This window comes from Microtus oregoni, unplaced genomic scaffold (assembly GCF_018167655.1).
Source record: "Microtus oregoni isolate MIOR12 unplaced genomic scaffold, Mior012 000055F_ref0000237, whole genome shotgun sequence".
Lineage (NCBI taxonomy): Eukaryota > Metazoa > Chordata > Mammalia > Rodentia > Cricetidae > Microtus > Microtus oregoni.
The window spans coordinates 4,483,064-4,509,658 of record NW_024543831.1 but is presented as its reverse complement, the minus strand read 5'-3'; the positions used below and the strand labels follow the sequence as shown (position 1 = coordinate 4,509,658).

Below are 26,595 nucleotides of genomic sequence, written 5' to 3'. Positions count from 1 at the left end.
AGATTAAAATTATATGCCAGTTGCTACGAGCCGGCCTTTGGGCCACCGCAACATCCTAACCAGGAGCTACAAATAGCACACTGCACATGTTTTAACCAAACTGGAATCAACTTCCACCGGGACTTCTTTTCTCGTTAATGGTGCCATGCATACATGTGCACTTCTCTTCCCTAACACCTGTATTCAGTCAGAGTCGACCCTGACCACCCTCGTTACTTCTCTTATCCAAATCCCATCAAATAGCTTCTCGCTCCCTCCAGTTCTGTACAAAGGTATATCCTGGATGCTTTTCTTTCCTTGCCATAGTTTCAATTCCGAAATCTAGGAAAGAGATACAGTCAAGTGGTAGACCTGGGGATATGGGGAAAGTTGTAGAATAGTCTCTGGGAGGCAGAGTAAATCGAGACTGCTTTCAGAGCTACAGGTGAGCAATGATGAGATGGGTAAGAATCCAATGGCTGCTGATGGTACCAATATATATACACATATACATACATAAATACACACACACATACATACACACACACACACATACATACATACATACATACATACACACATATACATACATAAATGCAGGAGAGGTACTTTCAGGTGTTTAAAGAGGGAAAGTAACCAAAGGCTTAAGAATTAGAAAAGAACAAATTAATTTAACAGATGAAAATAACAAGGAAATTAAAACATGAAATACACAAACAATTAAGCCATGTGCTTTTATAGGGCTGTTCACGCACTAGATACCATGGTTTCACCGTCAACTTTCTTCTGTGATCTCTCTGGATGGGATACTTCATATAGCTAAAGCAAAGGGCAATCATAATCCAGTTGTTTCCATGACCATAAAAATGATTTTTGAACTCAAATGAAAAGGCACACATGCTAATGACAAACCACTGCAGATTTACAATGGGAGTAAGAGCCAGGCATAAAACCCTGTCTTGGTATATGCAGCACTTAGACAATAAATTAGCATAGAGCCCATCTCTGACACACCTCTCCCTGTGTAATTACACATATTAATTACATGTTTAATTGCATATATTAATAACACCTTGTCTGTAATTGCAATGTATTCACGTAAACCTAATCAAGGAAAACTAGAATATTTGAATAAAACTTGTAATAGAAAGTATAACGACTACACTAACAAGATAGGGAGAGGGATGCATATGTGTGACAAACTGTTTGTGTCAAGAAGAATAGAAAGTGATTCTCCTTCCTGAACATTATTTCAGGCCCATTTAACACAATCTGCACCACTCAATGAATGTTCGGTGTCCTACACACATCAAATCTGATTTGGACAATGTTCCTCACTTGAGATAAAATTTCATTGCTATATTTAGTTACGGAATGATAGGAAAGGTTTATGTTTTCTAAGCTTAATAAAAAGTAGAATATGCTAATGATCGGAACAGCCTCTTCACAATCTGTCATGTCACAGCTACACAACAAAGTCGTCTCACTCATTGGTGACTCCATACAGTCTGACTTAATTTCCCTCTTAAGGAATCAAGAAAAGGTATAATTCTTCTTTGGTCCAAGAAAGTAGAATTCTATTTTGGAAGAATCCTGGGGACAGAGTTCATTACTATAAACAGTCATTGCTACTTATAGTGTCATAGACCTTCACAGGCAGATGGGAACTAGTGAAGGGGCACTTCTGCAAAGAGGGCCAGAATTTGGAAAAACACTAAATCCAAAGTCAACCACATTACAACAAGGACTCTAACCCAGTAACTAAAGGATGAAATTGAAGTATCTTCATTCGACTTATCTCATTTTTTATTAAGTATTTCTATCAGATTTAAGAAAACCACAAGCCGTGCAACCACAAGCCTCAGAGTTTTAGCACACAGCTTGGAAGAACTCTAGCTTCCTCCTCCCCACCTGTGCATTTTTCTGAGGGGTCGGAGGGACGCTGAGGCTAAACTAAGTTGATCTGAGAAAGCCTGTAAACAAGTTTATGAAGCAGACTTCAGCAACTTAAGAACCAATTCTGAACCTGCTTTTATAAGAAGCTTCAGGAAGCAAATCTGAATCTTTTTCATTGTAGTACACTGAATTTGCTTTCTTACAGTGATTTACAATGGCTTGTACATAAGAGGAAGGACAACACAGCCTTCTGGCAGGTTCTGAACTAGAGGACTTAACACATGACAAATTTTAGCAAAAAGACCATGCTCTTCCTCTCTTCCCAAGGAGGTAATGATTCACAAGTGGCTGACTAACTCACTGGAGTGACAAATGCCACCTGAGTGGCAAGCCAGTGAGGTCTCTATTTCATCATTTACCACCCTCATTCCGTGTTCATTCCAAACCACGGTTACGCTGCAACCACCAGGAGCCCTTCCCCATTAAAAGAGCTAATAAATGGCCATGTCCCACAATGGAAGAATGCAGTATTTTCCACAGAAAATGGTATCATTTATCTTTTCCAAAATTTTATTCACACCTCAATTACTGTTCATCTGTCACCATCATTCCTACAAGTCGCAGCAAGTCATCAAGTGGAAGAGAGATTCTCACTGGACTTCCATGCACTTACACGGGAGGAAAGAAATCAAAATCTACCACTCTGCCACTGGAGTGGTTGCTGTAAGGTTTCTTTGTTAAAAACCCAAAGTAAGACCTGGTTTACTTGTGGGGGAGGGCAAGGAAGAAAGACACCAGAGAGAAGAAATATTGTACATAAGCAGAAGTTAATACTTGCCTATTTGTAAGATCTAAAAATATTTATGCCAATGAATTATGATGATGCCATTCAAAAACACACTTAAGCTTTTAAGAAAACAGTTCTTTCTGAGGTGTGGTAGTGTGAATGTAACTGGGCCCCATAATCTCATAGGGAGTGTTACTATTAGGAGTTGTGGCTTTGTTGGAGTGGATGTGGTCTTGTTGGAGGAAGTGTTTCAGTGTGGGGGCGGGCCTTGAGATTTCCTATGCTTAGGATAAAACCAGTGTCTCAGTTAACTTCCTGTTTTCTGCAAAATGTTTAACTCTTAACTGTAGCACCACATATGCGGGCACACCACCATGCTTCCTGCCATGATAACAATGGACTGAATCTCTGAAACTGTAAGTGAACCACCCCATTACATGTTTTCCTTTATAAGAGTTGCTGTGGTAATGGTGTCTCTTCACAGTGATAGAAACCCTAACTAAGACATGAGGTCATTGGGTTTTGCTAACAGGAGAAGGCTGCAATGCTTTGGTCCCAGCCTAAAGCAGTTTCGGTCAGGTTTTCTTCTTCAGAAACCATGGACACCCCCAGCCCTCACGACCAGCTAATAAGGACCACATTGCCACCCCTCGTCTCATTCACTAAGAGCTATCCAAGTGTCAGGCCAGGTTTCTAGACATGCTGCATATACATACTAAATCAATTCTCAAAAAATCTACCAGAGAGATATCAAATCTCCATTACTCAGACAGGGAAATTATGGCACTGAGAGATTATATAACTTGAAAATGTTCACATAGCTAGTAAATGAAAGAGGTAAAACAGAACCCTACCAGCCAGGATCCTATTCAGTTATTATCTATCAGGATAAAATTAATACCGACCATCGGTCTCCTGATATCACACTCAGGAGAAATAATTCCTTATGTAAATGCCACTTACATATTTAAACACATCACACAAAGCATGCAATTGTTAATCTGCTAAATAATGCAAATGCTACATTAAAATAAAGTCCTCTTTTGGAACCATGGCTTATTTTTTGGTTACCTCCACTATGCTGATAGACTTTTATTTTCATAAAGTGTCTGGGGCCTAGAAGACAGAAACATCCAATGCTTCCATACAAAAAGGACATCCTTACAATATTTAATTAAGCAGTGGTTTCATTGGCTATTTTAATGTTAATTATTTGAGCTGCCATCATTAAGTAAAAATAAAAGCTATAATAATATATCAAACACATAAAATTAATCTCCACTCAATTAGCAAAATAATCTGTCTTTACTAACAGTGTCTGTAAGTCCCTGGAAGATTCTACATTGCTTACAATTTCAATAAACCAGACCACAGCATTAAGGTGAAACGTATCAAAAATTTGATGAAATCAATAAATATAAAACTATGAATAATAAACAGAATCAAAAACCAATGAGCATCCAGCAAAATGAAGCCAAAAATAAAAAAATGTAGAAAAGAAACCTGCACTGATGAAGACTCCTAAAATGGAATGTCAAAAGGGAGGCACCGATGGCTGGTGTTCATTGTCAGCTTGACAGTGAAAAATCACTAGAGGGCTCTGGGCATGTCTGCAGAGGATTTTCTTGACTGTATTCATTGATGTGGGTAGACACATTCATTGTGAGTAGGGTTATTCCCTGGGAGAGGATCCTGAACTGTACAAAAATGAAATGCTCGGCATGCATGCATTCATGCATGCATTCATGCACATGTTCACTGCACTCTGCTTCTTGACTGTAGAAGGCAGGCTGAGTAGCTGCTCCCTTCCCAACCATGATGTGCTTATTGCACCTCGAACTGTGAGCCAAAGTAATCGTTTTCTACCTTATGCTGCTCTGGTCAGCATATTTTCCCTCAACAACAGGAAAGTAAACTAAAGCAGGGCTGTGGAGGCATCCCACCACCTGACTGTGTCAAGAAGCCTGCCATGAGAGCAAGTGACTCACGACTCTTTGTACGAATTGGGGGGGGGGGGGCGCCTGGGGCTGGTGCTGGGGCTGGAGAAATGGCTCAGTGGTTAAGAGCACTGAGCTGCTCTTCCAGAGGACCTGGGTTCAGTTCCCAGCACCCATGTGGCAGCTCACAACTGTCTGAAAATGCAGTTCCACGAGATCTGACACCTTCACACCAACGAGCATAAAATAAAGTTAAATAAATCATTAAAAACTTAAAAAAAAAGAATTAGCAAAGGGGTGGAACTGCAATTTCAGTACTGCTAAATAGAAGATGAAATAACATTTTTAATTTTAGTTTCACTCAGCACAGAAAAGTTCAATCCAATCTCTTTACCTATATTTACTCTCATGTTTCTGATACCTGCTTTAAGTGGGTTCACTTAGGTGACCTTTTTCACACATCAATTATCAGATTCTAATAAAGAGGATTCCCGTACAAGATCTGCATTTGCAAGGGAACTTCAGCTTCAGCACTGGATGAGGGAGATATTACACCTCTTTTAAAACAGTGAAAATGAGGAAGTTTTGAGTCTGAGAAATCGTTTCCAATCCCAGCTGAATCACACAGTGGCTGCAATGACTTGGGAGAAGATCTTGCAATGTCTCTTGAATGGTTTTTATGCCTGAGAGGTGGAACATTCCCTCCACCTCGGGGTGCTGTTAGGTGATAACTCTCAGGACAACAATCAAGGTGACACAGGGGAGAGCAATTTCGAGTCTGCAAGGGCCAACTTCCTGCTGCCGCTTACATGGCTCACCGGCCCTCTCCACAAAGGGACAGCGCATGCCCCAGCACGTGGCACTCACACTGAAATGGCACCGACTTAGAAGAGTCTGCTAGTGAGTTTTCAAAACTTATGAGCTGAGAAATATGCAAAAGAAATCAACATGGAAGGCAAATGAGTCAAAAAGGTTTGTTTCTGAAAAGGGGGAAGAATCGGGAATAAAATTAAAGCACAAACCCCAACTCGATACAACTGAGAGAACCCGGGAGGTTCTGTGAAAAAAACTGCATGCAAGACAAAGCCAGAGTGATCTCAGAGCTGCAGAACTTAGGGGGGCATCACTCTATTTGGCTCACCCCAATCCGTTTTCTACTTATATAAATGGGGTTCCCAAACACAAATATTGGTGAGACGGCAATGTGAGGCTTGTAAAGACCCCCGGTCCATTGCCACCTGCTGTGCCAGCTGCCATGTCTCTGTGTAGTTTAAACAGTCCCATGGCAGAGCTCCTCAGCTGATAATGCCAAGTCATGCCATTAATACACAACACCACGGAAGACACTGATAGAAAACTTTAGCTCCAGGTCATGCATTTATGAAGAGATAATCAAAGATACATTTTTGTGAAAAGCAGGAATCTTATTTAAAGCTGTGCATCTTTGCCCAATTGTCCACTGCTTTCTTGTATTAAATCTCCATAGTGAAAAAATATGAAACAATATACTTCTATTTTTGCCCATCAGAATCACTAAAGCCTGATACGAAGCGAACTGCTCACATTGTAAACACGGAATGCATAAATTTGCCGGGTAACAGTAAACTCAAGTAGCACAAATCACATCTAGTATTCTTGTAGATGCTCCTTATCAGTATTTAAGCAGCAGAGACAGTTAGGAGCAACAATCACAGATAAAGCACACCACACTATTTAAATTCATCCTGTGTTCCAGGATCCTACTACTATATTCTGCACTAGGACGAGATGGCTTATTTTCAGAGTCAGTACATTAACTCCAGTCCTAACTGACCGCAGTAGTCTCTTGTCCAAGACAGTGTACAGCCACAGACCCACTTCATGCTGCTCAACTGCACTGATTAAATAGGGTGGGGTGGGGGCAGATTCTGTACTCATAGTCCAAAACCTCAGGTAGGCAATAAGGTAAGAACGGCCAGTCGAAGAAATGAAATTAGGCTAAAGCATAACTTGGTGGTACATCATATTTCAAATGCTCAAGGTCTTGGGTTCAACACAGCATCAAAGGGGGGGTAATAAAGTCAGAAAATATTCTATACAATTTAACATTTTCGAGAACGCAAATAATTATTGTTAAGACTGAATCATGTCAGCTATGGAAAATGCAATTTAATAAGAACAGATATGAGATAGGTGTGGAGTTCCTAAAATAATATAATCAAAAGCATTTTAGTGGATTGAGAAGCTTTGGGCTGGCTAGTTATTATATATAAACAGACATGTGAAGACCATTTGAGCTGTACACGTCAGTGGGTTTACACAACCATAAAAGAAAAGGAAACACTAAGGAAAAATATGGCCCTATACCCATCTTCCTTTAACCATCTCAGCTCACTAGAAAACCGACTGGATGGAGACTGCACACACACCCAACCCCTGTAACTCATTACACTGTTACATCACCTTGACAGTCGATTCCTCCAAAGCTAAATGCAAATCAAAACATTTTAATTGAATCATGCATTACATGACGAAGGGAGCCTTTCGTTTATAGGAAACTTGTGGTGCATCTTTGCTAAGTCATGCATTACTGTGCTGCAAGTAGCTAGAGTGTCCCCGACAGACACAGCTCAGCTGTCAACACAAGCCTTGAAGCAGAGAGCCCCTTTATTAGAAAGATGCTGCAGGTATGCTATGGGTCTGACTCTTGGAACACCTGCTTCAGAAACGGGCCAGAGCCTGCTGATGACTCACAATCGGACTGAATTCGATGTGCAGAAATGCTTGGTTTCCCTCCTCTTCTACCTTTCAAACACTAGCAAGATTTTTACTGCAGCAGTGAAGTAAGGTCTGAGGAGGACAATTGCCTTGCCAGTCCTGGGACTTGCCAGTCATTTGTCATGCGGTGGCTGAACTCTGTGTGATTTTTCTTATCCATTAGAAGACAACCAAATTCCTGTAGCATCCTAACGTGGAGGTGTGAGAAGAGTGACAGGTCCAAGTGGCTACACAAATTAGCCTGAACAGAAACGGACAGTCCAGCCTCTGCTGCATCATGTGACCTATTTACATTCAAGGCTGCTATAATTAGAAACTTTCTACAGAACATGAGAACTGAAAGACACAAATCAAACTGCTACCTTCCAGGACTCCAAAAACTTCTATTAGCCTCAGGAAAGCCTGAGCCATTTGGGAGTGTGCCTCAGGTGAGAACCACAGCAGAATCAATCAGAACCAAAACAAAAAGTATTCTGTCTTATATACCTAAAAACATTTCTGCTGTAAAGTGCATTTAACTGTTCTCTATTTGAGATCAAGGCTTTTACATATTAATGCCAATGAACCAATAGCCCAAACCCCAATGTTTATCACTACTTTAAAAATCAAATTAAATATACCACATGGAGGAACTAACCAAATTTTACCTCCATTAAACCCAAGCCAAGAGTGAGGCCTTGACAATAGGATTGAAGAGATTAGGGTTTAATTTAAACAGAGTGACTGCAATAAAACAATTCAAATGTGAGCCTTTACAGGAGCCAGTACTTAAGGCACCTCCAGACAAATATTTACATAAACTATACAACATTATAATCTACTAAAGATAAAAGATTCAGGAACCCATTCAATCATAATTTAGAATACAAATATTGCAGAGGGAAAGGAGATGGTATTGTGAGCTGGGAGTGAATGCACAATGAAGATTTTTTTTTAAGGTAGGAGACAAGATAAATAATGGGTGAAAATATGAATGTATTAACAAAAAAATCACACAAGGATCTGACTTTGCTGTGGCCTGCTGCTGGTGGCATACTCTACCTCAGAAACATGCCTTTAGAAGATATCACAGCGAGAGACTTCCTTCCTCGCGCCCTTACACTGGTCAGTGGCTACTTTTTCTTCTCTGGCTCTTAAAGGATTTCCAGCTATGTACTTCTTCCCCCTGGTCAGGCCTGGGTTTCAAGTCCTCCCTGCTCCTCTCCTCATCATTATGTTTAATGTCTCACACTCTGAAAGACACAAATACCTCCAGGCAACATAGTGACCTTTCCCAACTTTCTGCAATCCCAGAAGAATGTCAAAGAAAGGTCTCCTGGTGGTTCCCTTTGCTGTGGCCCTCTTCCCTTAAAGACTACAAACCATAAACAGGCAATATCCCATTTTGGATTCTTATTCCGCATAATAATTATTATAAATTGCAATCATCAGAGATTTCCAGTTTGCAAAAAAATCTCCCTATTAATGAAAGCTATGAGTTCAGGTTCATAAAGCCAATACCCCATCTGGTCTTTTAAAGTAGGAAATTAATGGAATCCGCTAGAGAATTAAGAAATCTTTGACCATGAACCTGAAAATGAGCCTCTGAGACTCAATAATCTGATTAGTTAAACTGGGTGAACACGATGACAGAATGGACCTTAAATGGGAAGATCCAGAGCTGGGAACAGATGCTAGAATCAAGAAGTGGCGTACTTCCAAACCCAGCCACTCAGTTGGCTCTTCTATAGAGACTCATCATGAGACCGCGTTTCTGTCCTTACCATTTTCATCTCCACTGTGCCCTTGTCCTGAATGCTATTTATCTACACAATGCTGAAGCCAGTTTGTGTCTTCCCGGACTCCTTAAAATCCTCATTCTCTTCAGAGTCACCTTGAAATATTCAAGAAGGTATTTCTCAATGGATGTGTATTTGAGAATTACCTACACTACAACTAAGAAGGCATGTTTTGTGTTTCTCAAGTCTTCAGCTCCTTAAGTGCCCCAGGAACGCATCGCTGTCGTAGACCCAGTGAGTTCAGAACAGTGCAATGGGTATGCAGTGTAGAAAGACCATGGCCACACAGGAGACCGCCACACAAAGTCAAGCCATAGCAGAAAACTTAGACCTGATTTCCTTCTGATGACTGAACTTCCTCACGTCCTCGACTGTTGATATTGCCAGCCAAGCCCTGGCCCCGTGCGCAAAGGAAGCATCCAAGGGCGCTGGCACTCCTGTGGTATTCAACAGGCTGTTCCCGGTATGGGCTCTGAAAGTTGCCATTATACGACTGGAGCTGGCATCCTGGGGAGTCACAGGTGTGTTGATAGTTGATGCAGTCTGTTTTGTTTACAATTTTCTGCTCGACAAATTGCATGTTTCTACAGATGCCTAACAAATTCAGGACATTTAATTCCTCAGCTGCTTCTACCCTGCTGGTTCTCTCCTCCCCATCCATTGGTTCTGATAGTGTCCAAAGACACGTTCACCGGCATTAGCAAAGGTCATTAAAAAGCTCTTACGACCATCTGTACCCAGATGGACAGGTCTCCAGCCAAAATGAAAGAGGTTCCTGCTCAAAGGGACCCAGAGGCCCTGCTGTCACACAGTGCCACGGTCGGTTTTTAATTATTGTTTGTGGGTCCTGAATTATTTACATTTGAGCTGTAAATCTTAATGACCCATGTCATGTTCTTCTTGGCTTGCTGATGATGAACAAAGCCAAAGCTGTATCGCTTACCTGATTCAATGATGCTGCAGGAGAGGGTCCAAAGAAAAGTGTATCTTTCTAAATCGTCTTGCACGGGTTCTTGGAACAAATTATTGTCACTTGGATTCGTGTCTAGGTCATTTGTCATACACTTATCAGTGAATTCCCCACTGCTGTCATTTATCTCTCAGTGGTACATGTACTTGGACAGGACATGTTTTATTCCTTGACCTCTATCTTGAATATAAAAACTTTGATCTTGTTCAGTGAAAGCACAATGATTTTTTTTTTGGAGGGAGGAAGGGTTGCTTATTTTTGAGACAGCCACTCGCTATGCAGATAAGGCTAGCCTTTAACTTCTGATGTCCTTGCTTCTACCCCTTAGTTATGCTCTTCTGGTTTTTCTTTCTTTCCTTTTAATTTTTATTTTGATACAAGGGTTCATGTATCCCAGGCTAGCCTTGAACTCAGTATGTTACCAAAGACAACCTTTAACTTCAGATCCTCCTGCTTCCCCCTTAACAGGGCTGGGATTATAGGCATGAACCAAGGGTATATGTGGCTCTGGGAACAAACCCAAGGCTTCATGCATGTGAAGCAATCATTTTATCAACTGAGCTACATCTCTGAGCCTATAACAATTTTTTTTATAATGTAGTCATGTCACAGATTAATTTGGTGGCAACAGCTGCCAAAGTGAAGGGGTTAAAGATCATAATGTATCTTGGCAAAGTTTGGTGTGGCTAAAGTCAAAATCAGAGAAATACTCAATGTTAAGTCCTTCTATTGATCCAGGTTTTCAACTCACCTTACCCAAAGTAAAGGAGGACAGCAATGTGTTTTTGGTCACCAGTGCTTAACCAATTAGAAACCTTTGTCCTAAGAAGTGATCTTCAAAGTCCCTTGAAGAATCAGTTCGGAGTGCAAGCCTGGCACAAGCAAACAGAACTGTGCACGTACACTTTACAGAGTTGCAGTAGAACTTAACGTCACTATCTTTATCTGCCCTTCAAACCCCAAGCAGGCATGCTCACCAGCGGTGCCAAACTGTTCGACTCATCAAGTCTATGAACACTGCATACGAAATGCAAACATTTTCCTCCATTTGGGCAAACATTGGCACAGGAAACTTTTCTTTCTAATGTTAACAGCAGGGAGCTTAAATAAAAGTTCAGTTTCTCCAAGGGTGGGGGGAAGAGGGAAAAATTCTAATTCTAAAAATATGCCCTCAGCGCCATGCCATCGCCAGAGACACTGTACATGTTTCCCTCAAGTATGGTTCACTCAGATGAACTTGACAGCTTCGGGGATCACTTAAAAGAAAGAAAATTTGTTGCATGAGGCTCGCCAGACACAAAAGGATCACGTCTCAACGGATGAGACTTGATAGAGCTCCATCTTAAATACGTCTGTAGGATGATTATGTGAACACAGAATTAGCACTCTGTCACACATCTGCACGCAGCCTCGTGCCCTGAGGGTATTCTCTCAACCCATTCACAGGACTCCACTCGAAGCTGGGATTAACTCTGAAGTCTTGCTACTGTTATTAGTTTCCGACAAAATGAATTAAGTGACATCTGGGCACACAAGCAAAATTCCATAGCTGAACTTAAAATAAGCTGTTTTCCTCTGTCAACAGGTGTGTCCAGGTCAGATAAACAATTTTAACTAGGTTACAAATTATAGGTGTCAGTACCTGCTAAGGCTGGCTAGCGCTGGAGAGAGCCGTACGCAGGCAGGCCATTTACCGAAATGGGACTATTCAGGATAGGTTTTCGCTTAAACCTAATTCTCCGGTTTCTGAAAACCCTGTACAAACCAGGTGTGAATACGCTCGTTTGACCTCAAGCTGCAGCTCTCAGGCATCTGATTAAAAGGAAAAGCGGGTAGGCATTACAACTCCCCAGAAACCCACAAAAATAAAGGCTCCATCTTCAAGAAGACTGACTCCAATTACAACACCATGGAGAAGAGAATGTCGGATGCGGCAGCCTCAAGCTGCATAAGCCCATGGCAGCTCTGCTTTCAAACAGCCGAGGCAGCTCAGCACATCTATTTGGTTTCTCATCCTCTTAGCCATAACCTAGATTTCTGGATCCTGGTTTAAAATGAATAGGTCCTTGTACAAGGGCAACACTTTACGTGGAAACCGTTAGCTCGCTCTGCCCTCCGAAGTGATGACAGAAAAATTAGAAACAGGTCTTTAATATTAAATATTTAATCTCTGTAACACATCAGCCCTTTAGATTTAACCCCAGACTTGTCAGGAGACTGACGGCTGTGTTTTAAGCAACTGTGTTTTTTCCTGACATTCAGAAACAGAAGAGCTTCAAAAGAAAACCCCAAAGTTCACTGGAAGTGCTTTTAAAAACATACATTAGCAAAACACTCTCTATAGCAACAAAGGAAGGAAAGCAGGAAGGAAAGGGGGAAGGAAGGAGGGAGGGAGGGAGGGAGGGAGGGAAGGAAGGAAAGGAAAATGGTTACTAAATACACTAACTCTTGAAAATGCTAAAAGCTGGGTTTGCTCCCTTTTAAAAAATATTATTTGTGCATTTTAATACAGCAAATACAAAATATAAGCCTTAGGAACAATGAGCTAAAGCTAAAGTGAGCCTTGACATATAGAGCACCAGCCTCCAGCATTCCATGAAGACCAAAGGATGGGAACTGTGACTTTAGTTTGATGTTAGATCCTAGGTTTCCATCAAATGATGAAATTACAGAGCATGCGCAAATGATGAGGCCATATTTAAGAGATCACAGTGGCTCTGTTGACTTCCCCCTAGAAAGACAGTCCTTCACTGTGATCTTTCAACATCCATCCCGTGGATTATACTTATACCTGGACAAACGTAATATAGTCATTAGTTAGCGGGGGGTGGGGGATCTAGCTGTACTCAGTACTAGAAGACAGGCACATTCTGAGCATTTCCATAACGGACAATAACTTTAAAACACACAGCAATTTATTCTTTTTTTTTTCATCAAATCGAGAGACAACCTAGTAAGTTTATTCTTGCTTCCCAGTTCTTATTCTATCAACACTATGACCCTTTCACTTCATGTGTTATTAGCTAATGTTGACTTAAGTACAGTAGAACTCCTAAAGTTTTCACTCATCTGAAATGCAGAACACATACATATTTTACCAAAAGGTTTACTGTGCATATTAATCTTTTATGTATTTTATTCCTCCATGCGTGAAAAGAAACAAGTTGAAGTAATAGAGGCTGCCAGGTGTTGGTGGCACCCATTCCACTGTAATGACAGCCATGACTTAAGGTTTTGTCTCGCTCTACTCTGCCTCTGAATTGCAAATCTTCAGGTTGCCACAGCAACTCTATATACTGACATGTAAGCCTCAGGAAGCACACTGGTCATCATTTCCATCTTGTTTGCTTTGCTTCGGAGCACTCTAAAGTCCCCGCTGTACGGGGGCACTAGGGTCTGGTTCTCCTTACAGAGTTATTTCAGCTCACTGTCCACTTGCAACGATTAATCATTCCTGCTTCTTGAGCTGACATATCGAGGTAGGGAAACGACATCCTAAATGAGCAGAGCTGATTACCTGGGAAGGCAATTCTTCAAGATAGCACAGCTAACTAATAGCTCCATCTGCTACACAGAAACACATTCCAAGGTCCCAAAGTAATGTCAGGATACGACTAGCGGAGTTGAGTCCTATGTGCCAGATTTCTGTGTGTCATCACAGGTGTTCGATGAGCACAGAAAGTACGTGAACTTTTTTTCCTCTGTGGCAGCGCTAGTGCTAGCTCATGTTAGGTTCTCAAGCCACCAGGGAGGATATTCTGGTAGAGTTCTAGGTGTGACTTTCTGTTTTTATCAAGTGTGAAATAAGACTTCAATGTGAGTTGCATGAACTTTAAAGGGACAGGACACACCAATGGAAAAACTTGCTTTCCGAAAACACAAGCAAGCAACGCTACAGGTAAGGTGCCTTTGGTGTCCATTAAAGTGTGTAGCAGAATCTAGAATAAAAGATTGAGAGCTTATTTCAAAGTGGCTAAATAAAAATAGAATGTCTATGGATCTAGCCCACACATCAGAGTTCTGCAAATTCAACAAACTTAAGAAGGCTGTGGTTAGAATTCATCGATATGTTCAGTAGCCAGTTAAATACAATCTGGCCATGAGATCCGGAACTCTACCAAGCTGCCCTTACGGACAAAACTATAAATGGCTCCTTGAAGTTTCTTTTTTTTTTATCTAAATAACAAGCAGTTTCTAAAGTCACCACTACAGATCCTGTCTGTTCCTTCATTATTAATAAATCTTCCATAATACAAATCAGATTCTAACATCTCAATGCTGAGTATTTGAGGAGGCTGTGGGTCTCATTTTCCTGATCAAAGCACTGGCATTTTCCAGTAGCTGTATTTAACACTGCCTCTGTATAGAATGGGAACAGGCTCCAGTTCTTTCCACATTAGCTGTGATTTTAATAACATGCCAAGCAAAGCAGGCTGGCGTAATAAGTTTCATTGCACCCACTTCAAAAACAGATAAGCGCCTCATTTTCATACAGTTTCCACTTGTTGCTAGGTAACCACACCATATGAGACATCTCCAGGCATTATGCAGAATGCATCCTCTACACCCAAATTTGATGTGCTTTGGGCATTAAATACTGTTATTTTAACCAAACCCATCACTCAAGCGGTTTAAGCTTTGGTTTAGATTGTGACGTGGGTTTGTGGGATTGTTGCTTTTAAGGGGATTTTAATGTGCCCAGATATGAAAAGATAAACTCCAATAATAGAAGTCTCTACTGTCCAAAGGGGAGCACACTGCATTATCCAATGAATTGAAAGCTTGACATTTCAAAGAAAAATAAAGTAAACCCTCTCCAAAGACACCCATACTATGCCCTCTTAGCTGCAGACAATGTCAATTAAAAACTTCCTTACTGCTTTACGTGACCATGAAGGGAACTTTGTAAGCAGGGGTCTGTGTGGTGTTGGGCTTCACCTGCGGCCTTTGAACAGAAACCCTTTAACTAGGTGCATCCAGACCAAGGCAGGAGCCCCATCTGTCAGCCAAACAAACCAGCTTTCTGCTGGCAGAAAGGAAAGCTCTGCAGGGACAGATGCAGCCCCAACCTGGGCTACTGAAGGACTCTGGTGATAAGGAGGCAGGAGGGCCACCTGCAGGAGCGGCCGCAGACACCGACATTTTCAAAAGAAAATCAATCTTAGCAAGCAGCACTGGGCATCTCAAAAACATGAATTTTCTGTTAAGCTTTTAGAATATTCCATCCTATGTGGATTAGTGAATGCCAGAAAAGTATTCCGTCACCTGACCTGCTATGGAGCTAAATAAAATGGTCTCTCTCACAGATCTAACATCAGCAAAAAATAAAACTCAGATGCAGGATCGGGTTCTGACCCTCGGACTCTGATGTCCCTCTGCTCAAGAGCCAATGCACCCAGAGGACAGCTGACACTTGCTCATGTTGCTGGCTGGAAGTGGGTGGGACCCACACGGTAGCTTCAGCAGCATCTTCTTTTCCCTCTCAGTTCCAGCTGAGAAGCAAGTTAAAGGCTGTGCTTCCAGGTTTTTACTTAGATGTACTCGCTTTTCCCTCATCTGCTGGGACAGGATCCGGGTTTCCACCAGAAGGTTCACTTCCTCACCTCCACCCACCTTCCTCTGCCCTCTCTGGCTTCCTCCACAACTTCGATAATTTAACGTACTTTCCTTCTCAAAATCTGGGTAATTGTAGTCTAAATAGCAGGACTGCATGTCTACTGTTAACCGAGATCTACTGAGATGAAACAGGATGGTTGACAGCCCGGAAAATGTTGTTATTGGTCAAGGCAGCATCATGAACTCTGCGTAACTGATCTAAAACTCCATGGTGATGTGGCATATCCTTTAGTATATATGTTGCTTTTGTTGTTATTGTTGTTGTTAATGAATAAAGCTGTTTCAGCCAATAGCTTAGCCCAGTAAAGCCAGGCGGAAGATCTGAACAGAGATAGAGAAAGAGAGTAGGTGGAGTCAAGGATCCACATTGAAGCTGCAGAAGGAAAGTGACACCACTGCCAGAACCTTTCTGGTAAAACCACAGCCTGCTGGTGATACACAGATTAATAGAAATGGGTTATAAGATATCAGAGCTAACTATAAAGACTAAGCTATTGGTCAAACAGTGTTGTAATTAATATAGTTTCTGTGTGATTATTTGGGTCTGGGCGGCCAGAAACAAGCAATCTCCACTTACAAAATGGCAGGCCTGCATGGGGCAACTACATGAACATAAAACCTGAGAGAGCTTGGGAAGGAATTCTAGACACAAAAGAACAGAGTTAAGCATGGTTTCTTGGAAGTAGCATTTTCTTGGGTGGGCTTTATTTGCTAGAGACAAGCAGAGGCACGGTTCCTTTATGAGAAGCTTCCTGACTCAGCATTAGCAGCAAAACCCTGCATGCCTTTTCTAAGAGGCAGCTTTCTGGTTCAAGCTGGCAACACCAACTCTGGCTCTTTGAGTGCCCTTTAATGGGGCTTGTGAACAATGTGCTACTAGTTGCTAAAAGGCGACATAGACCTGCTGCATCCTTGGAGATGGAATGGTGAGTATGGCTCACAGAGGTGATGAACATACCTTCCCTTCCCCCATGTTGGATGGGGTGGAGTCAACAGGTAAGACTGTGGAGTTGGTCCTAGCCGTGCCCACATAGCTAAACAAGCAAGCAAACAAACAAACAAACAAAAAACCAGGTGCTCCTGGTCAGAAAATGATTACAGATACACAACAAAAGCAGATTCAGATGAAAAATACCTCTCAATAAGTCACAGTGTTGAATAAATATACATAGGCTTGGGAAAGAGAACAAAAGGAGTATAGACAGTTATAGAAGATTAAAGTAATATAAGACTACAGACAGTCATAGATTAAAGGAGTAAAGATAATAAAATATTTTAAAAAAATTTAAAAAGCCACGTAAAGATGGAATATACACAAGAGAGTCTGAATTATGCATATTATTGTGTTTTCTTTAAAGCTTTGGACTACAGAGAGTTATTTGATTCTGGGGGCTGCTAAGCTAAACCAACATAAAAGTACCCTGACTTCAAAATTTGAGTCTAGGGGCTGGAGAGATGGCTCAGAGGTTAAGAGCATTGCCTGCGCTTCCAAAGGTCCTGAGTTCAATTCCCAGCAACCACATGGTGGCTCACAACCATCTGTAATGGGGTCTGGTGCCCTCTTCTGGCATGAAGGCATACAGACAAAATATTGTATACATAATAAATAAATAAATATTTAAAAAAAAAAACAAAATTCGAGTCTAAAGATGTGTTGCTTTGGAAAAGAAGTTCTGCTTTTATTCCTACAGAAGATGAGAACCTGTGGATTCCTTCCAGGCTAATGTAGTTTGAGTGAACAAGACCCCCTGAAAGTTCTCAACAAACCCTAAAAATACTTCACCAAACGAACAGCAGGAAGAATTTTGGAGAAAACTGCATCCAAATACCAAAAAAGATGGCTTATAGATGATTGTTTTCATTTAAAGAGAGATATAATATAGAAATGAATACTTTGCATTGGTATGGATCTTGGCCTATTTATTCAAATTTAAGGTAAATTTTGTTACACTCTGTATATGTGTTTCTGTTCTTGTTTAAGGTATGTTTATACAGCTCATTTAAAAATGTAATATATAATTAAAAATTACAGATTAATAGCCATTTTTAATAATCAACCTTTTAATTATGCTAGTTAGGTTTTCTAGATATACAGAGATGTATTTCAGTCAGATAGATAATCTTCAACACTCCAAAGACCTATAGAATATAGCATTTAAAATGTTTTAAGAATTTAGACCTTTCTTGACAGTGAGACATGTCTGCTTCTGGCAGCACCGATTACTTCAGAGAGGATGATGGGGAATGAAGAAACACGTTATGGAATTTGCCTTCAATGTGACAAGACTAACCATTTGGGCAAGAAACTGTTCTTTCTGGACTGCTTTATGGTAGGTTGTATGAACTGGACATGCAGGACCCACAGAAAATTAACTGCTTCTTTACAAAAGATGGGATGGTCCTTCAGGGTTCCTGCTTCACAGGAGAAACTATCAGACATTTTCCAGGACACAGAAGAAAGCAACTGATGAATTTTGCTATTACAAGGCAGAACAGATCTTCAAACTTCGTGTTTCATGGAAAACTCTGCTGGATATTATGGGTATACAAGCTAAGGATGGATGTCCCAACATTAAGAAGAACTTTGGGTGACTATCCAGGCAGTGAGATGTCTCCGTCAATGCTAGAGTTTTGGAAATTGCTTCTAATGCACTTACGGTTTACTTAGGTAATATATATCCTTCTGGGTATTTGATGGAGTTGAAAACTAGATAGTTATAATTATAGTTTCCCTTAGTTATGATAAAAGATAAATTAGATATAGAACTTTAGACTCACAAAGACAGGATAGATGATAAAGTATTTTCCTTAATTTACCAAATGTAAATGGACTAAATATTGTAACTACAATTCTAGTTGATAAATGTAATTTTTACTATGTTAAAGTTAAAACCTTCCTTTTTAATTAGAAAGAAAAGGGGAAATGATGTGGGAAGTAAGATGGCTGGACTCCATAGGCAAGATGTGATACAGAAGGTGGGGGGCAGGGGCAGAGTGAGGAGTGAGAGAAGGGGAGAATAAATACCTACTTTTATAAACTCCATGAAAGATAGGAATACAACAGGAATGGGGGGGGTACCTTTACTTCATTTATATCACTTTTAAAAAGCTCCTAGAAGAAAGTTTAAAATGATCATCACTGGTCATGGACTCTATCAGTTAAAGTGTGCATACTCTACGATCCAATCGCACCGTTCTAAAGGAATTCCCACAAAGGTGGATATGGATGCATGGAAAAGAAACTTCACTCAGGCACTCTTTACAGTAGGGAAAATACCCAAATTCCATATGTGGAACAAATGGGGAAGGCTAAATAAGCAGGGGATGCATGTGCTATTGAATACAATACAGCATTTAAATAGAGTAGGCAAAGTCTGAGGGCAACTTGGTGGAGCTTCTGGGACATTGCATGTCACAGGGTGATGACAACAGTGTGATACCATTTGTGACCCAGGGTTTCTACAGATTTTGCATTTATACTCACCTCTGGAAATAGTAATTGACAGATGATAAACAGATATGTAGGTGACAGACAGACAGACAGTAAACAGAACAAGCAGGGAAAGAAGGGGAAGGAAAATAAAAAAAACACACAGAAGTTAGCTAGGATGAACTGAGAGTCACCAATGGGGACTCTCATATTTTTTGAAATGGTTGTCTGTTTTTGTTTGTTTATAGCATTGAACATTGAACTTCACATACTTGGCAAGCGTTCTATCACTAGGCTATATTCCCAACTGAAAATACTTTTTAGAAAAAAATGATATTCATGTATTAATTTCCTAATTAGAAATTAAAGATGAAGTGTATTTATAATGAGCTGAATTTTAATCAAAAGGAATAATATAAAAAATTAAAAGACATATATCCTATCCAGGGGCTAAGAGATGAGCCTCTTCGACCACCTCTGAAAGAGTTCATTTTGAACATAATTCTAAGACAAAAGTACAAATATTTATTGAGGAAGTTGTTCGAGTGGGATGTGACTTTATATAGGTATTAAATATCTAGACATCTCTGAGTTCCATTAGAAAAAAAGTCAACACTGCCAGCATAACTACCTACTACCATATGGTACTACATCCATTAAGTTTAAAAAGTAATAATAAAATAAGAGTTCTTATAATGCCTTCAGGGTATTTGGCCATAGGAGAAAGATACATAAATGGTTCTCATTTATATAGAAGTGAATTTATTAAGAATAGCAAGAGGCCGTGCAGCTGGTGAATTTTTTTTAAGAGTTTGGAATTACGCCTAGAAGTCATCAGATTTGTTGCTAGTGAACCCCCATCTGTCATAGCCTGACTCTGAACTATATATAGCCTTTATTCCCCAAATCAATATGTTGTGTGTTCATGTAATCTAGTATCTAGTCTAGAAGCCTTGCAATTGTCTGTGAGCTTTCAATTCTTATTTTCACGATTCCTTGCCTTGTTATTATTCTTAATATACAACTGACAGAATATAGACATATCATTTTAAAGACTTCAGTCACTGAAGCATAACTGTGGGAGGAGCCAACACCATGTGTATGTATGTATATGCGCATGAAACTCATAAAGGACAAAAGTACAAACCACCATATAAACTTGCACCAGAGGTAACTACAGCGAAGGATTTCACAGGAACACGTCTCAGATGACACAATTTCTAAAACTCCTCGTCTATCTGGTACCTGCTACAGCCCGCTCTCTACATCATCTGAGAGCCACTCAGCTGCCAGTTTGAAGTCCCTGGTAAAGTCAGGGTGAGTACAGTGGCTCTGGCTGTTTGCTGTCTTCACGTATTTCTAACTACTGATAATCCTAGTTACCTCTGTTCCTACCCTGGCCAAGCACCAAAACAAAATGAAAGCAGGAGACTAGAAAGCAGAAAGCAAAGAAATACCTATTTATAAAATACTGTTGAGAACTCAAAAGAATGCATAGCATGCTCTCTGAGTGCCGAATGGAGAAAACAACCAACCCAAACTCACAGTTTCTAAAGAAAACAATTTGCTATTCTAAAAGATCCCAGAGCCATTTATTTAAGTAGGACTGAATTCAATATACTATGTCTTTGAAAGGCAGAGAATTGTGTATTATATTTTAGAACAATTTTTTTTCAGACATCATGCAGGAAATTTGTGTGTTGAACACAACTGAGTGTCGTGAAGAGACCAAAACAAAACAAAACAAATCCCATAGAGATCAAGTGATTTCAGGTGCTAGCCATGGTGAGCGTGTCTTAGAGGCTATGAGGAAAGGCCTGCGTAGGGCTTGTTCCCTGCATCTTCCCAGTGTCTAGAGCAGCAGTGAGCATGCTCATTCTATGAAAACTCAATCCCTCACTAACATCAGCAGTACAGACAAGTATTTGTAGAAAATTATGAAACACCTAGGTTATGGGCAGGGATAGACTCCAGGTTTCTCCAAACCCAACAACCGTATAGTGCAGCATAAACATCAAAAATGTCTGAGGTATGGCATGAATGAACGTTCTTATGAAAAGTAGGCAATGTCAAATGCAAAAAAAGAAGGAAAAAGACTAAGCCAGTGTCCTTTACCCCAGCGACATTCTGGGGGCCATAGCTCCTCCACTTTCTGTCTTCTTTGCTCTTCCTGTCTAGCATTTTCTTCCAGCTATAGACTGAAGACAAGTATCCTATAGAGATCTCCAATGCCAGGTGTTTTGATACCCTGACAGTCTTTGTTTACTTAAGATTTAGCTCAAAACTTCATTTTCTACTTGCAAAGCCTTTCTTCTTTAAAGAGTTTTGAAAATAAATTCCATCAACATTAACTCACATCTCCTTGAATTATAAACCTATCAAGCTTGGAGAATTAGCCTTAAGCTGTCAACATCAAAGCAAAGGAGTCCTGCCTTTCTTGAAAACCACCCACCTGATTTATGGCTCTGTCCTCTGCATTCAGAGTCACGCTAAGCAGAAAACAAAGGGGTTATCAAATTTCAGTAATTAATAGAAGTAAACATGAGTGGAGCTAACAAAAGCAATTACTTGGAAGTTTAGTGCCATTATCTCACCATTTCATGTTTTGCCTTTTTCAATGGGAAGCAGAGATGAAAATGAATGCCTCGGGACTGGAGATTTGGTCATTTCATTCAAGAGTTCCCATCCACCTGTGTAGCCCAGCTGACAGCTAATTTAATACTCTCCTCCATATAAAATAAATTACACTGAATTCAGTTTATAAATGAAAGGCTCTTTAGCATTCCAGCTCACTTTTGATATGAAAAATAATCACTTAAAATTTTCAGAATGCAAATGGGCAGGGAGGGCAGGAGAAGCAAGTCTGTTTCTGGTGAACTCTGCGCATTCCACCCACAGGGCTGGAAACGCTTCACTCTGCCGCCACCCTATGCTTGGGCCTGTCCTTTCTAGACACACACAGCTGAGAACCTCTACTGTCTTCCTTCTACTGAAAGAAGAAGAAAAGGTAAGAACTTCTCAAAAGACACAAAAAAGGGCCTCTCAAAGTTAGAAAATGAATTGACAGCTACAATAAAAATATACAAATTCAATGTTAAAGAAGCAAAGTGAAGACAATGTCCTGGTACTTATGTCACCATTAAACATTACTCTAGGGCAGCGTTTCTCAAGCTGTTGCTCATGACCCCCTAGGAGGTCACATATCAGATATCCTGCATATCAGATATTTATATTGCAATTCAAAACAGAAGCAAATTTACAATTACGAAGTAGCAATGAAAATAATTTTATGGTTGGGGGTCGCCACAACACGAACTGTATGAAAGGGGCACAGGATTAGGGAGGTTGAAAGCCTGTTCTAGGATGTCCCACAACGTCTCACTTGGATCAGACTTCCTCACAGGCATCCAATCAATCCCTACACAGAGAGACTTAACCTCCTAGATACACTTCAATTCCACCCACTTCTTGCCGCACCTTCCCCACCCTCGGTACTTCCCTAATACAAGTCACGGCCCCTTGTCCTTTCCCTCTCCCAAGTCACTAACTTTGGCCAATGGCTCAGAATGATTTTAAAGTCACATGGCTCCTGGGAAGATTTCACTGGCCAGTCTAACCTGGCTAACTCATTAGGTCAAGTATCAGTCTGCCCATCACTTCCTAGATGATGTCCTCCCTTGACTTCCCAGGCAGGGCCAGTTCTCCTGGTGTGTCTTGCACCGCAGGTTTCTCCTCCATGAAAAATGGATCACTTTACAACTGTACATCTGGTTAATAAATAATATGGCGCATACTTAATAACTACTCCTTGGCTGAAGGAAGAAGCATGAGGGCTAAGCCGGTCTCTACTTCTCACTATGTTCTTTCCTTCCAAATCCCCCCACCTCAGTGCATGTTTACTAAAACATCCTGAATTAATGAATGCATGCATAATAGCTGCTCACTGGGGATCAGGCTTCTTCAGAGAGCTAAGGCCATACCTTCCGTCTTTTTCCCTCCTGGCATGTCAGCATTTAGCCTAGAGGCTGGCACAGGTTGTACTGGCCATCAATAATGGTTTAATGAACATGCCAGACTATAAACAAAAAATTTTAAAACATAAAAGCAGTTACTCTTCCTGGATCTTAGAGTGATTAAGAATTCCACTATTTGTATTGCTCGGGAGAATCAATTACCTCTACTTCCTGCAATGTTGTTAGATGAGAGGGGATTTGTTGAAATGAATAGGTGGCCCTGATAGCCTGCGGGTGTTCACATCCAGCAACTTAAAACTGCTCCCTTTGGACAAATGCAACATGCTCCACTCACACACATGACAAAAATGAAAATCTGTCCACAAAAGTTTTTATTTAAGCAGGAGCCTACCTGTTTAGAAGGGGAAGGCAAATTAACTCCTGTGTATTTCTGAGACTTTGATTTCCGATCGTGGATTCACGCAGCACACATACTCAAGAGGATCAAAGCCTCGCTTCCCAATCAAAGCCAGGTGAACAGAAAGAAAACTAGTATTTAAATAACATTCCAAATCGCCACTACCAACCTCCAGCTCGTCACACTCAAGGTCCTTTTAACAGGCTTGGTGAGTCGAATAGGGCTAGCCAAGCACTGCAGCCATAAACTTGTGTGGGTGTTTTAGGGAGACAGACACACAGACCCCCAAACCATCCCACACACTACAAGACATCTTCTGTTGACTGCTGAACAGTAGCTTTTCTTCTTCTCCTGCAAAGGCATGTAGATAATATTTCAACAATAACCACACATGTCTCCCTGTGGTACAGACACATACAGAATGCATTAGGAAAAATGCCAATAACTGCAACACTCTGCTCGCTGGTTCTGTTCAAGTGAGTGTCTCACAGGTACCACAGAAGTGCACAGCTTTCTGAATTCGGTTCCAAAGGGAGCTCAAAGTCAATAAGCCTCCTCAGCTATCATCCAGCATGACTAAATCACTCCAAGGGCAAACCTTTCTGAGTTATGTGACCATTTCTTTTGCAGAGTTTTACCGAAAACGGCATGCCATAAACCAATTTAATTCAAGGTAACCCAAGCCGCTGGATGAAAAGGAGCCCAAGAAATGAACAGAAGGAAGAAAACGCAAACGTTTCAAGTTACACATGATCCTCAATCACACACTGAAATGAGCACAAATTAACAGACCAAGGGTTCCCAGGACCGATGAGGTACCCCCCCCCCCAGATATAATCCCCAGTTCCCATTATTAGGATAAACCAGTCATTATGTTGGGTTTGCCTTTTAAAGAGGTAGAGCCACGGAAATCCTTTACTGAAGCGAATTACCTTGTGGCAGCATGTCAGAGGCTTCAATGATGTTCAGAGGACATCCTAGGATCCCTTTTATGTTGTTCTCTGGAGAGCCGAGAACAGGAGGATAGGGAATTCTCCACTCAGAAAATACTCAATTATTTTAACAGGATTACATTGTGGACTGACAATGCTTAAAATAGCCCCCTGAATTTATTAGCTTGCCAGCACTTCAAATAAGCAATTTTAATGCAAAGATCTTTTAAGTTTAAGTAAAGGACTGGCAATATGTCAAGAAACATCCCTGGCTTTCTAAGACAGGACAATGGCTATCAGCTGGGAGTTCAAGAGCTCATAAGGAAGGACCTTCACACCACTTCTCCCGGCTTGTGATCTGCCACATTTTTAAAGACAGGACTTTCTCTGAACTTTCATTTCTCATTACTCCATTTTGGTTTGAAAAGCCTATTTGTCTTGATCAGATATAAGTTGACTGCAAGGTTCAGCTGAACCTCTGACACAGGCATCCTGCCCCTCAGTCCCTGACGCTTTCATATCACTACAGCTCACACCATCCCCTCTCCCCCATCCCCACCCCACCACCAACCCCCACCTCAGCAATCAATATATGGATACAGGAGAGCTGCCTACCAAGTGAGAGGCACCAGGCTCTGTAAACCAGCCCAGTGGTCAGTCCTTCACTGCATACACATTTTCCTCCATATTACTCACCGTGTGTGTGTGTGTGTGTGTGTGTGTGTGTGTGTGTGTGTGTTTTCCTCACATCATGATTTGAATTTGGATAAGCATTGTCAGAGTGTTCCCAAATGCATTCCTAGAACCCTGGAAATACCATTCACCTTCTTGATTGGCTTCCTTTGCTGGTCAGTTCTCAAAACAATAATTTTGTCTTTTATATTCAACCCCTATGCTCAATGGATTTGGGGTTCCTGCTTTTGCTCTGGGAAGGGAGTCCACCCAGCATCTTCTTCTCACATTCTTCCACTCCTGCACTCCTAAGAACTGACATCCACCTGAGTTAGTAACAATGACAAGGCATATAATTGATTTGTTGTATCCCATGAGCCTAAGTCTTAGACTTAATTCTCAGATTTCTTAGCTTCTCTGACTGATGATGTGGCAATTTATGCACTTAGTTATCAAGAGAATCAATTAAAGGACTGAGGATGGAGCTTGCAAATTCGTCTTCTGTCGCGGCCCACTGCTGTGGACTAGAAGCAGTGCTTCTATGCATGGCAAAGACTCTCAAAGAACTAGACTGGGCTTATTAGTTGTGGCTTTACCTCCTGCTTCTAACAAAGAACCCCTTTGAGGTCACATGTCAGATATCCTGCATATCACACATTCACATTATGATTCATAACAGTAACAAAATTATAGCTCTAAAGTAGCAAGAAAATAAGCTTATGGCTGGGGATCACGGCAGTAGGAAGGTTGGGAACCACTGGCCTAGAGTGCTGCAGCAGTATATCCACTGGTCTTCCGGTGGCCAAGGACAAGGGGAAGAGCTGTTTCCAAAGGTCTCAGTCAGATCTGAGGCCTGTCCCCTCTGCTCTGCTCTTATCGTCTTTGGTTTCTCAACAACACTGCGGGAGAGACACGAGAACAGCAGCAACCACGTAATTCTTCCTGGGAGTAAAGTGTCTACTGGAGTCGGCTGAGTCACTTCAGAACTCCACGACCCAATATCTTCTCAGCCTCCTGACTCAAGCCAAGCAAGAACGGTGAAGACTAAGTCAAAATCTGGCAGAGTAACAAGTTCTACAAAAATATACACCCTTGGAAGAAATGACACAGGGTTATGGTAAGAAATGGCAGGCCTACCCACGCGCTGGAAAGGACAAGGCCACGGCACTGCTCAAGTCTGAGTGTATTAGGTCCTTTTGGGGTCTGAAGGTTTGTAAATGCCTTCTCGTTTTTCCTTACTTGCTTTTGGGTGAAAGTGGCAAAAGAAGGCTATGCCTAGACAAACACGAGCCCAAGAACAAATTCTCTGTCTTAAATTACACTTCCAAGCTGCATCTGCCCCAGATTTCGTGTTTTCCATCAGATTTATTCTAGATATTTCTACACAGACAAATCAATACAGGAAGACATCTTCTTGCCTGGGAATTGCTTGTTTTGGTGGGTAACTGCAATCTCACAGTAAAACAGAGC

The 26,595-nt window shown here is 41.0% G+C and overlaps 1 protein-coding gene across 6 annotated transcripts in view; it reads right to left on the bottom strand.

Moving 5' to 3' along the window:
• Positions 1-26,595, bottom strand: part of Cadm1 (cell adhesion molecule 1) — a 327,348-nt gene that overhangs the window by 231,972 nt on the left and 68,781 nt on the right. The window lies entirely within an intron of this gene.